The sequence below is a fragment of the Miscanthus floridulus genome, chromosome 10 (assembly GCF_019320115.1).
Source record: "Miscanthus floridulus cultivar M001 chromosome 10, ASM1932011v1, whole genome shotgun sequence".
Classification (NCBI taxonomy): domain Eukaryota; kingdom Viridiplantae; phylum Streptophyta; class Magnoliopsida; order Poales; family Poaceae; genus Miscanthus; species Miscanthus floridulus.
The window spans coordinates 58,816,169-58,829,984 of record NC_089589.1 but is presented as its reverse complement, the minus strand read 5'-3'; positions in this window follow the sequence as shown (position 1 = coordinate 58,829,984).

The window sequence follows — 13,816 nt, the reverse complement described above, 5'->3', positions numbered from 1 at the left end:
AAAATTTACTTCGGGAAAGACAGTGCTATTAAAGGACATGCAACATGTCCCATCCATCAAGAAGAATCTTATTAGCGCTTCTCAGATGTGTCGCGATGGCTTTAAAATTATGCTTGAGTCCAACAAGTGTATTGTGTCGAGACATGGAACATTTGTTGGAAAAGGTTATGATTGCGGAGGCTTGTTCCGCTTATCTTTGCTTGATGATGTGTGTAATAAAGTGGTGAACAATGTTAATGTTTCGGATGTGTCTGTAAGGAAAATGGACCCTAGGCCCATTTACTTTGGATTTTGCTGCTTGATGACCAACACAACCAAATTGGACTAATAAATTTGCAAGTGATTGTTTTGTAGTTCAATAGGATGAAAGACGTGACTTGGACAAAGGCGACGTGATGATCTGATGATCAACACCTCAAGCAAGACCTTAGGAGCACAAGAGAAGACCCAAGATATCAAGCAAAGTCCAAGCATTAAGATAGAAACCAAGCCGTACGCAAGATCATGAAGAAACAAGCTCACAGCAGCGACTGGACACTGGACCGGACGCTGATGAAAAGCGACCGGACGCTCCGATCAGAGGCTCGGCAACAGCAGCAGCAATCAAATGCTGGCGGCAAACGGACCGGACGTAGGACAGTTGCGTCCGATCGAGTACAGAGAGGTTCCAGAGCGGCGAACTTGCGATTGGACGCGTCCGGTGGCAAGTGACCGGACGCTGGCAGCGTCCGATCAGTTGTTCGCGGCTCCAACGGTCAGGACGACGGGACATGTCCGATCAGGATGACTTCAGCGTCCAGTCAGTAGCAGAAAAGTGGAATTTCGTCCCCAATAGCTACTTTCTTAGTGGGCTTATAAATACAACCCCCAACCGGCCATTTGAGTAGGGTAGAGCTAAGGAAACATATCAAGGGTGTTGATACACCATTTTAGTAGGATAGAGATAGCAACACACTAGCAAAACCATAGTTGCACATTTAGATAGTTTATCTTTTGCATAGGTTTTGCTAAGCTTAGAAAAAGAGGTCATAGTTTAGAAGTTAGATTTTTAAGTTGCCTAATTCACTCCCCCTCTTAGGCGTCACGGTCCCTTCAATTGGTATCAGAGGCAGGTTGGCTCAATTTGGACCTTTGGCTTAACCATCGTTGAGCTGACGCTATTTAGAGTGGTTAGGATGGATACCTCTAGGCCTCCGCACTTTGACGGCACTAACTTCCCTTATTATAAAGCTAGAATGGCTTACTACCTTGAGGCGGTTGATTTGGGAGTTTGGAGAGTCACTCGTGACGGGATGAAATCCATTAAGAATCCCGATAAACCCACGAAGAGTGAAGAAAAGGAAATTCATTTCAATGCTAGAGCTAAGAATTGCTTGTTTGAATCTCTTTAGCATGGATGTGTTTAACCAAGTGTTCACTTTAAATACGGCACATGAAATTTGGTTAAAACTCCAAGAGCTCCATGACGACACAAGTAATGTTCGTGAGCAAAAACATTGTCTAGCTAAGTAAAATTATGATTCATTTACAATGAATGATGATGAGCTTATTCGTGATATGTATTCTTGTTTGAATCTAATTATCAATGAGCTCCATTCGATAGGATTAACAAAGCTAGATGATGCGGACATCGTGAGGAAGATCATCTTCATGATACCACAAAAGAAATATGCAAGCATCGTCACCATCCTTCACAATATGGAGAACTTGAGCACCATGACCCCAACCATAGTCATTGGCAAGATAGTGGCATTTGAAATGTCATGTAAGATGGGTCTCTTCATCAAGTAAAGGCAAAGCTCTCGCATGTAATGAGAAAAAGAAGATGAAGGGTAAGCAAGTCGAGACAAGCTCAAGCTCAAGCTCCTCAAGTGAAGATGAAGAAGAAGATGAGGACGATGATGATGATGAAGATTCAAGTGATGATGATCAATCTTCCTCCTCCACCTCCGACCTTGATGAAGAATCAATCAAACTAATCAACAAGGTGGAGAAGATGATCCAAATGCTCAATGTCAAGGGTGTGCCCATCAAAATTCAAGATCTCATTTTCACTAACCAAAGAAATGAGCAAAGAAAGAGAGGATGCTATGGATGCGGCGAGTTGGGGCACTTTGTGGAAGTTTGTCCAAACAATCCCACACCCAAGACAAAGAAGAAGGCGTGCAAGAACCAAGCCCTCACATCAATAAGGTCATGGGATGATTCTTCAAGTGAAGAAGAACACCATCACAAGAGGCGAGGCCACAAGCACTCATCATCAAGCTCTTCTCATGTGAGCCTTATGGCACGAGGTAATGAAAGCTCATCCTCTAGTGAGAGTGATAGTGATGATGATATGCCTTCTTATGATGAAATTGTGCAACAAAATCTTAATTATGCTAAAGTTTTCACTAGTCAACAAAAGAAGCTCAAAAATTTAAAAGAAAAGCTAGATAGTTCACAAGAAGCATATAAAACTTTGTTTGAATAATATGAGAACTTTGCTAATCTCAATGTTGAACTATCTACTAAAATTGAGCAACTTAAGGCTAGTGCAACAACAAATGCATGCACAATCAATGATGAGCAACTTGTAAAGAAAAATGAAAAATTAAAAGAAAAGTTAGTTAGCTCACAAGATGCTTATAAAAGTTTGCTTGCTAAAATGGAAACCATGTGCAAACATTGTGATGAGCTAACTAATAAAGTTGCTAAGCTTGAAACCGTTAGTACAACTCCCACCAAGGCATCTAAAAAGAAAAGTTCTATCTTTAACATGTCTAAAAAGGATGCCTCTACTTCTTGTAATGATTTATGTTTAGACTCACCTATGTGCAACCAAGTTTGTGTTGAGAAAGTTGTTGTAGATACATGCACACAAGAGGTTGCAAAGGAGAATGAGCAACTGAAGCAAGAAGTAGCTCGCCTCACCAAGGACTTGACTCAAGTGAAAGGTAAGGCAAAACAAGCCCAACTTCATCAAGATAACACCGTCAAGGGAGTGAAGAAGCTTGATGAAGGTCAAACCATGGTTTGCTACGTGTGCCACAAGGAAGGTCACAAGTCCTATGAGTGCAAGGTGAAAAATGGGGGAGGAGCAAAGAAGAAATAGAAAAAGCAAACAAGCAAGCTCTCCAACACCTACACCAACAAGGTGGACAAGAAGGCCTCCACACCTTATCTTTTGAAGAAAAAGAAAAATGACAAGGTGGTGGCCATCAAAGGTGAACAAGCAAACCAACAATGGGGTCAAATGCTTTTGGGTGCCAAAGGAAATCATTTCCAATATGAAGAGCACCAAGAAGGTTTGGATCCCGAAAGGGAAGTGAGAAGTCCAATGGATTTTGGGGAATTTGGAGACTTGGCAAAGTATGGGTGCATTTCATGGGGTGCATCATGATTGACAAAATCACTGCCAAGTAGGTTAGTGAATACTATGGACCCAAATTCCCCTTCCTATGTTAGGTAACTAGATTCAATTTACTTCAATTGGTATTTTTTCGATAATTGGTATCTTTTAGCATCTAGTTACTCTTCATGCCTAGGTTTGCATTTGAATTCTTATATCTTTTGTCATGCATACACTAGGTATATCATATGGTAGGCTTGCTCGGTTTCATTCTTAACCCTTGGAGCAAACCTACATGGTTTAAAATTAGGAGCACGGCACATAGCTTGTCCTTCAATTGTTCATCTAATATGTGCCAAAGTCTAAATTGTAGATAATTTCTCCCGAATATCGCCTTCGAAAATGACCCTCACATTCATGTGATGTCATCTTTCAAGTAGTATTTTTTATTCTAAAATCAATGTGCATGTTTTCTACAAGTATTCCATACTTGTGTGCACAAATTTAGGGAGAGGTTACTCTACAAGTTGGATGCCTTGAGACTAACATCTTTTCAAGCTTATCATGTGTGTAGTAGTCTCATTGCAAGAAAAATGGAGTCCCCGTAGTTAAGCATCATATTTCAAATATCCACCACCTATTGCAAGTGGTAGAAATCAAATTGGTTTCCACATATGGTATTTCTAAACCGATATCATCATGTTGATTTCATTTTGATATTTATATGCTTTCTCCATGCATTATATAGATTAAATTTCCTTGAGCAAAAATTTTGTCAATTATGCATATACTTTGTCTTCTACCATATGTATGCATATATTTAGGGGGAGCTTAGTCTATATAATGTGAGAGTCAAATTTTGTGATCTATTTCACTCTACCCACAAAAGATCACAAGGTTTGACCCTCCCTTGTGCTACTAATGTCTTCCTTTTTGGTGTTTGATTCCAAAGGGGGAGAATTTAGAGGACCAAAAGCAAGCATTAATTTGTAGTAATGGTCCGAGAAAGGGAGGATAGTGGATTATGGATTAGCCTATGTAATGGGGAGATTTTGTAGGAAGCAAGGCTTAAATCCACAATACCACATGGGGATATTTGCAAGGGCAAGATAAGTTTTTATATAGTCTTACAAGTAGTATCTTTTAGCATCATATAATCTTGCCCCTTGCATTGCATCCTAGCAAGTAGGTAGTTTTTAAATTTCAAAATTTTATTATTTGCTTGCTTTGGTCGTGTTGTCATCAATCACCAAAAAGGGGGAGATTGTAAGGAAAATGGACCCTAGGCCCATTTACTTTGGATTTTGGTGCTTGATGACCAACACAATCAAATTGGACTAATAAATTTGCAAGTGATTGTTTTGTAGTTCAATAGGATGCAAGACGTGACTTGGACAAAGGCGACGTGATGATCCGATGATCAACACCTCAAGCAAGACCTTAGGAGCACAAGAGAAGACCCAAGATATCACGAAGAAACGAGCTCACAGCAGCGACCGGATGTTGGACCAAACGTGGACGAAAAGCAACCGGATGCTTCGATCAGAGGCTCAGCAACAGCAGCAGCAACCGGACGCTGGCGGCAAACCAACCGGACGCAGGACAGCAGCGTCCGATCGAGTACAGAGAGGTTCCAGAGCGGCAAACTTGCGACCGGACATGTCCGGTGGTAAGTGACCGGACGCTGGTAGCGTCCGATCAGTTGTTCGTGGCTCCAACAGTCGGGACGACTGGATGCATCCGATCAGGACGACTTCAGCGTCCGGTCAGTAGCAGAAAAGCGGGATTTCGTCCCCAACGGCTACTTTCTCAGTGGGGCTTATAAATACAACCCCCAACCAGCCATTTGAGTAGGGTGGAGCTAAGGAAACGTATCAAGATTGTTGATACACCATTTTAGTGATCTCCACTTGCATAGTGCTTAGTGATTCATCAGGTGATTAGCGTAGGTGCTTTGCGAAGTGCTTAGGTTGATTAGACCACCGCTTATGTGCTTGCTCTAGGTTTAGGCCTAGTGTTTAGTGAGGTTTGCATACCTCTTACCACTCGGTGCTTGCGCGCACCATTGTTGTACATCAGAGTGGCTTGTAGTCTTGCAAGATCACACCAACCACGTTTGTGGTGTGGCCGCCACCGTGTACCGGAGGGAACAAGGCCCACGGCGTTTTCAGCCGGAAGCTTGATAGTGAAGACGGCGGGGAGCATCCGGGAGAGGCTTGCCGGAAGGCATGTCGGAGACCCACTTGCACGTGGGGAAGGCCCGAGGCTATCCTTGGAGTTACTCGACCGGGAGCTTGGCCCTTGCGAGGGATTCCTTGTGAGGGGCTCCAACAAGGACTAGGGGGAAGCTTATGCACTTCTCGATACCTCGGTAAAAATACCGGAGTTGTCGACGGGAGTTTGCATATCTCTACCTCGCTCTTTAGCTTCCGCATTTGCATTGATTACATTACTCCTTTTGCGGTAGAGATAGCAACACACTAGCAAAACCGTAGTTGCACATTTAGATAGTTTATCTTTTGCATAGGTTTTGCTAAGCTTAGAAAAAGAGGCCATAGTTTAGAAGTTAGATTTTTAAGTTGCCTAATTCACCCCCCCTCTTAGGCGTCACGATCCCTTCAGAGTCGAATATATGGCATTCACGACTTTGTCACATTAATTGTGGTTGTCTCACGCGGCTTGCAAATCTGAATTTAATCCCAAAATTTAACTTAGTCAAAGATTCTAAGTGCCAGGTGTGTGTGCAATCGAAGCAACCACGCAAGCCTCGCAAGGCTGCTAAGGCGAGGAACTTGGCACCATTAGAACTCGTTCATTCTGATTTATGTGAAATGAATGGCGAATTGACTAAAGGCGGTAGACGATACTTCATGACATTTATAGATGATTGTACTAGATTTTGCTACGTGTATTTATTTGAAACTAAAGATGAAGCGTTGCATTATTTTAAAGTCTATAAAGCTAAGGTAGAAAATCAACTTGAGAAGAAAATCAAGCGTTTGCGGTCTGATCGTGGGGGAGAATATTTCTCAAATGAATTTTCTGAGTTTTGCGTGGTACATGGAATTATTCATGAGAGGACGCCACCATACTCACCATAGTCGAATGGGATTGTAGAGAGAAAGAACCGCACTCTAACTGATTTGGTTAATGCCATGTTAGAGACTGCGGGACTATCTAAGGAATGGTGGGGTGAGGCTATATTGACAACATGTCATGTCCTAAATAGAGTGTCCACAAAGAACAAAGAAATTACACCATTTGTGGAATGGGAGAAGAAAGGATTAAATCTCTCTTACCTGCGAACTTGGGGTTGTTTGGCAAAGGTGAATGTGCCAATAAACAAAAAGCAAAAGCTTGGACCAAAGACTATTGATTGTGTCTTTCTTGGTTATGCTATTCACAATGTGGGTTATAGATTTTTAATCATAAACTCTAGTGTTCCTGAGATGGCTATTGATACAATCATGGAATCTAGAGACGCTATATTTTTTGAGAATGAGTTTCCCATAAAAAATGCACCTAGCACGACTAGTCATGAATTTATAATTCCCCATGAGCATAAAAATTTTATTTCGATAGAACAAATTGAGGAACTCTATATGCAAAATCCTGAGGAGCATGACACTATAGTTATAAGGAAAAGTAAGAGACAGAGGACTGCAAAGTCTTTTGGTGATGACTATATTGTGTACCTTGTGGATGACACACCAACGACCATTGAAGAGGCATATTCCTCTCCTGATGATGACTTATGGAAGGAAGCAGTACGGAGTGAGATGGATTCTATTATGTCCAATGGAACTTGGGAAATTGTTGATCGTCCCTATGGGTGCAAGCCTATAGGGTGCAAATGGGTGTTCAAGAAAAAGCTTAGGCCTGATGGTACTATCGAGAGGTACAAGGCAAGGCTTGTGGCCAAGGGCTATACTCAAAAGGAAGGTGAGGATTTCCTTGATACTTATTCACCGGTTGCCCGATTGACCACAATTCAAGTTTTGCTTTCCCTGGCAGCCTCTTATGATCTTATCGTTCATCAAATGGGCGTTAAAACAGCTTTCCTAAACAGAGAGTTGGAGGAGGAGATCTATATGGATCAGCCAGATGGGTTTGTAGCAAATGGTCAAGAAGGCAAGGTGTGTAAATTATTAAAGTCATTATATAGCCTGAAACAAGCTCCTAAGCAGTGGCATGAGAAGTTCGATAGAACTTTAACATCTGCTGGCTTTGTTGTGAATGAAGCTGACAAATGTGTGTACTATCGGTATGGTGGGGGTGAAGGAGTCATTTTGTGCTTATATGCTGATGACATACTAATCTTTGGATCCAGCCTCAAAGTGATCGAGGAGGTGAAGGAATTTTTAACTAATAATTTTGAGATGAAAGATTTGGGAGAGGCTGATGTTATTCTTAATATCAAGCTTCTGAGAAAAGGTGATGGTGGGGTAACTCTGTTACAATCCCACTATGTGGAAAAGGTGTTGAGTCGCTTTGGGTTTAGTGACTGTGCACCTGCTTCTACACCTTATGACCCTAGTGTGCTATTGAGGAAAAATCGGAGAATAGCAAGGGATCAGTTGAGATATTCCTAGATCATTGGTTTGCTCATGTATCTTGCTAGTGCAACAAGGCCTGACATTTCATTTGTTGTGTGTAAGCTGAGCTGTTTTGTGTCAAACTCGAGAGATGATCACTGGCGTGCTCTTGAGAGGGTGTTGCGCTATCTAAAAGGCACCATGAGCTATGGTATTCGTTATACCGGACATCCAAAAGTGTTGGAAGGCTATTGTGATGCCAACTGGATCTCTGATGCTGATGAGCTTTATGCCACAAGTGAATATGTGTTTTCGCTTGGATGTGGCACTATTTCCTAGAAGTCTTGCAAGCAGACTATCTTAACGAAGTCTACAATGGAAGCAGAACTCACAGCATTAGACACTGCTGGCTCTGTGGCCAAGTGGCTTCGTGATCTCCTTATGGATTTACCGATTGTTGAAAAACCCATACCGGCTATTTTTATGAACTGTGATTACGAAGGTTAACAATTCTAAGGATAACATGAAGTCCACAAGGCATGTTAAGAGACGACTGAAATCTGTCAGAAAATTGAGAAACTTCGGAGTAATAGCGTTGGACTATGTTCACACGTCTAACAATCTGGTAGATCAATTCACTAAGGGTCTATCACGCAATGTGATAGAAAGTGCATCGAGAGAGATGGGTTTGAGACCCACTTGAAATTTACTATAGTGGTAACCTATTCTATGTGATCGGAGATTCCGTGAAGTAGAATGGTGAAACAAGCTAGTAGTAAATTGGGAGGAAAGATCCTTAGTAAGACTCATTTCTGATGCACATCTTTCCTATCTGTAAGGCAGGTTGGTTTTTACCTTAATGTGTTCCAAGCGGCTTGCTAAAGCAAAGATGTTGTTCTACAGAACATCTTTTGAGGAGCACACCTATATGAGTCAAGCTGCTGGTCACAGTCTATGAGATTTGGGTGATCTCTAAATACTAATGAAAGGCACTGGAGTATGACTTATATGCTTCAAACAGAGAGGATGCCTTTTGCAGCCAAGTATCAGCTAAGGACTTTAGTGACATTCACCTCACACAAAACTAGAAATTCAAGGCCTAGTTCATTGTTCAATTGTGACTAAGTGAAACCATTGCTCTAGATGGATGTTCAACTTAACAGTCTCTATCAAAATACTAGTATATAAAAGAAATGTGGTTCTGAGACTACTTTGTTACAAACCCTAGAGTTTGGTGGGGATTGTTGGATATAATATGGGCTTGGCTCATATAATATTTAATAAATCAAATAAAACTCTATGGTACGTAACATTAAGCATTGTATGGTTTAATACCATACGTGATTTTGACTGAACGCTGACTTAGCTTATATGGTTGGAAATTATTCATCTAAATTGAGAAGCTGAGAAAAGGATAAAGGCGTGCCACACGTGCGCACGCGCCGCCGCCGCTGGCCGGACCGTGGGCGTGGGCGTGGGTGCGGGCCGGACCGAGCCATGGCGTGGCAGGCGGGCGGCGAGCGAGAGAGCGTGTGTGACCAGTCTTTTGCCACTTAATCCACATAATCACGAGAGTTACTCCCTTTGATGGTGGAGGCGAACTGATTGCATCAGTTACCGTCCTTTTCGCTTCCGTTTCTTCATCTCCTGGAATTCTCTGTTGTCTCTCTCTTCCCGTCGCACCCACGTATCCGGCGAGCGGGCGGGCATGGCCAGTCTTTTGCCACTTAATCCACATAATCACGGGAGTTACTCCCTTTGATGGTGGAGGCGAACTGATTGCGTCAGTTACCGTCCTTTCCGTTTTCGTTTCTCCATCTCTTGGGATTCTCCACTGTCTCTCTCCCTTCCTGTCGCACCCATATATCCGAGACCTCCGTCAGTCCAGATCTCTGTCTTCCACAACCGCTCCCGAGAGAAACCACATCTCAGTAGCCTTCTGGCTTCCCCATCCCGTACCTCTACGCGCACGGAGCAGCAGGAGAGAAGGTGCCTCCGGAACCCTCGTCCGCTTGAGAACCTTGCATGGGGTGTGCGGCGATTAGGTTTTTGGGGAGTTATTCGCGACTGCTCGTCGACGTACGTCTTCTTCCTGGTGATGATCGCTCTTGGATCCCGTCCTCTTCTTGGTGATTGCCTGCAGAACATCAAGGCGTCTTCTTCCTGATGATCCGTTCGTGGGACTGCACTACGAACATCGTCCTACATCGACTGTGGTCCGTGACTTCGAGCAACGCACTATGTCGACTAGTGCGAATGGAGCCTCTAATGCCCTTGGCATGGGACCCTCTGCTGGGTACAGTCTAATCTTTCTGATTACTGTAATCTGTGCTTTTACTATATCTATCTGTATGTCATCTCTGCATGCTGTAGCGTTCGTTAGAGATATACACATGCACATATATGCCGTCACAAACATGCTGATGTTATTTTTCTAGATTAAACTGATAATAAAAATGCCTAAATTTCTAACAGAAAAGACCATAATACCCCCTACAATAGTATCTCTCCTGTTATCTCCACTACTGGAAACTCGAATATTTCTATGTGTGAAAAAACCCAAAGAAAAATTCGAATACCCACGGAAAAATATTTTTCTTACGGTGTACCGTCAGAAAATAACACATAGAAATATAATGACAGAAAAATTCGATTTTTCTGTGGGTTCATCGTTAGAAACAATTTTTCTATGGGTCTCACACGCACAGAAAAATTATGTTCGCCTAGATTAAAACTAATTTTTCTATGTGTTAATCCACACAGAAAAAAGAAATAAACGCACAGAAAAGCACATGTTTTTTTTCTGTCGGTCTAGGTGAACTCACAGAAAAATTCATTTCGCCCAGATTAAAAATAATATTTCTGTGTAGCCAGCCTCACAGGAAAAAAGAGTTAAACACACAAAAAAATTATTTTAAAATAGTAGCAACAGCATATTAAAATATATATTTTCCATACAGTAATTTCTATGCATGACCAACAAGGTTTCATTCAAATAATACACAAATCAGCAGTTCATCATGAATGGAGTCAACACTTATGTCAAAAATAGAATCAGTCTGATCTATCAGCACATATATCATATATACAGATATGATATCTAGCCATCTACATGTTCAACATGAATACTCTAGAACCCTGGATCATAGCAGCTGTTTGTTCTGTTGGGGTAATCATTAGCAGACTAGAACTAGATCCTGTGCCATTTGCGACAACGACACCATCAAATCATTGCCTAAGTTGAATGGCATGTTCAGCCTCTGCTTGAGGAACCTGTTATGGCAATCAGAAAAGGGATTACCAATAATGTCATAAGACAGCTAAAAGATTATTACACCATAAATAAATTTCAGAAAAAAAGAAAGGAGCTAATTGAGAAGCAGCGACTGGAATCAAGACATGCATGTCGGCATCACCCAAGGCACAAAACAGAGAAATGCAAAGGCCAGACTAGAAGGATGTGAAGACCACTCTGAAAGGTGATCAAACATCTCAAGTTGCTCTGGAAGCAGTCTAGGTGGGCTTTTTCAATATAACAGGCTCAATCTCAAGGTGCTAAGAAAGAACTCTAGGTGGGTTTTCTCAACATAACAGACTTAAGTTGTAATCAATAAATAAATAGTTCAAGTAAGAAGTGGAATTAATAATTAGTTTTAAGTGAACATGGGTTTGGCCAGGTAGGAATCAGAATGGGCAAGAGGCATACTTGTGCCATAAAGGTGCTAGATGGCTCAGACAACACACATGCTCATGGCTTACTAGTGCAGGTGCCATTTATGAAACCAAGAATTCAGTTGGGAACGAACGGATTAGGTCTCTCTACTTGAAGTTCTACACATATCCTCTAATAGTACCCACTTTCATAGCTATGGACGGACATGATTGCAAGGAACAATAACAGATGAAAAGCCATCATGCAATAGGGCATAAAGAATAGTTCTTACTTGCAACTGGCTACGAAGAATTTCTGACTTTGACTCCTGTTATAGAAATAGGAAAGACAATTTCGAAAAGCATGAGTCATATGTAACTGAGATGGAACATTTGGAAGATAATGAAAGTGTGCATAAGACCTGTTCAATGAGAGCTTCTTTTAATTGATTTATCAACGATATTTAGGGGATTTCATGCTAGCTGTTTTATCTCAAAAGTTATCAACATGTTGCTAAAAAAACATTTAAGCTCTTGTTCTGATTCGAGACACATGTTTTGTGCTGTAAACACAAGCAACCTTAATACACTTTGAGAAAGCATAGAACACAGATTAGAACTTAGGGCAAAACCAAAATGTCACTGCGATACAGGAGGTAGTATTTGCTAAGTTCCTCCCGACTTCAGTAGAAAAAAAGCCATCCATGCATGCACAAGTTTTAAAAGTAGCATAACCAAGATAGCATTCTAAATGTATATAGCACTTTTATTCTAAATGTAGCATAATTCAGTTGCCAATTATGCTCCAAGTATTAGTTCTAAAAGTAGTATACTAGGAAAATCAACTGGCATGGTTCCTGTAGGCTGGCTGAAATAAACATGCTTTTCTCCTGTTATCACGCTGAGATGACACAAAATCTTACTATATTCAGATACAATTGTAAATGTGACTGCTCAAAAGTAACCTGCATTCTGCAGGTTTATGAGAATCATCATATAGTAGGAAAAAGAAAATAGAGAACCCAAGCAGCAGTATGCACACCTAAATTTCATTCTAGTAATACTAAAATCATTTTGGATGTGCAAATGCAAATTAAACCACAAAGATTTTTTATATAAACCTAAAGCTGTTTCTATGTGTAAGTAGCTAGCCTTCTAGATTTTTCAATACAACCTTGAGAGACATCTCATCAAGCAATTTACACCGCACTACATGGGTACAGAAGTGCCAGTTATTAGTAAGAATACAGAACAGCTGTAACTAAGTTGACAAAAAGTGAGATTGTGTCTACAATGGATGCAAGGTAAAACAGATAGGATCAACCATGGCTACTAATTTCCTTTGTCTAGAGTCATATAGGAAGTAGAAGCAAATGGATAGAACACTACATGCATTCGGAATTCTAGAATAGCACAAATTTGTTACACAAGCTATGGAGTGCATAGACAATGTTGGCCTAGCTACAACTAGTGTTTTCCTGCTAGATTGCAGCTATTTAACTCCTAGTACTCCTGATAACTAATACACTGAAAGGAGATGCAGGTACTGGTTTCAGCGGATTGATGACAAACTTGTTGTCTAGACTCAATAGCAGCTATCTGCCAACCAGTCAGAGGAACCACACACACTGCATTCCAGCTGAATTGAGAAACCAAGGCAGCTGAACTCCGGCCGGGGAAGAAGAAGGGGGAGGGGAGGGGCACCAGCGGGGGAGAAGAAGGGGGAGGGGAGGGCCGCTGCCGCCACCACCACCGCAGCCATCGGACGGATCCGGGAGAGGGAGGGCCGGATCTGGTCGGGTGAAGAAGGGGAGGGGCGCCGGCGGGGGAGAAGAAGGGGAGGGGAGGGCCGCCACCACCACCACCACCACCGCAGCCACCGGCCGGATCTGGGAGAGGGAGGGCCGGATCCGGCCGGGTGAAGAAGGGGGAGGGGAGGGGCACCTGTGGGGGAAGAAGAAGGGGAGGGGAGGGGCACCCACCGGGGAAGAAGAAGGGGGAGGGGAGCGACACTGGCGGGGGAGAAGAAGGGGGAGTGGAGGGCCACCGCCACCACCACGCCCCACCGCCGGCCACCACCACCACCACCGCAGCCACCGGCCGGATCCGGGAGAGGGAGGGCTGGATCCGGCCGGGTGAAGAAGGGGGAGGGGAGGGGCACCCGCTAGGGAAGAAGAAGGGGGAGGGGAGGGGTGCCGGTGGGGGAGAAGAAGGGGAAGGGGAGGGCCGCCGCCACCACCATGCCCCACCGCCGGCCACCACCACCACCACCGCAGCCATCAGCCAGATCTGGGAGAGG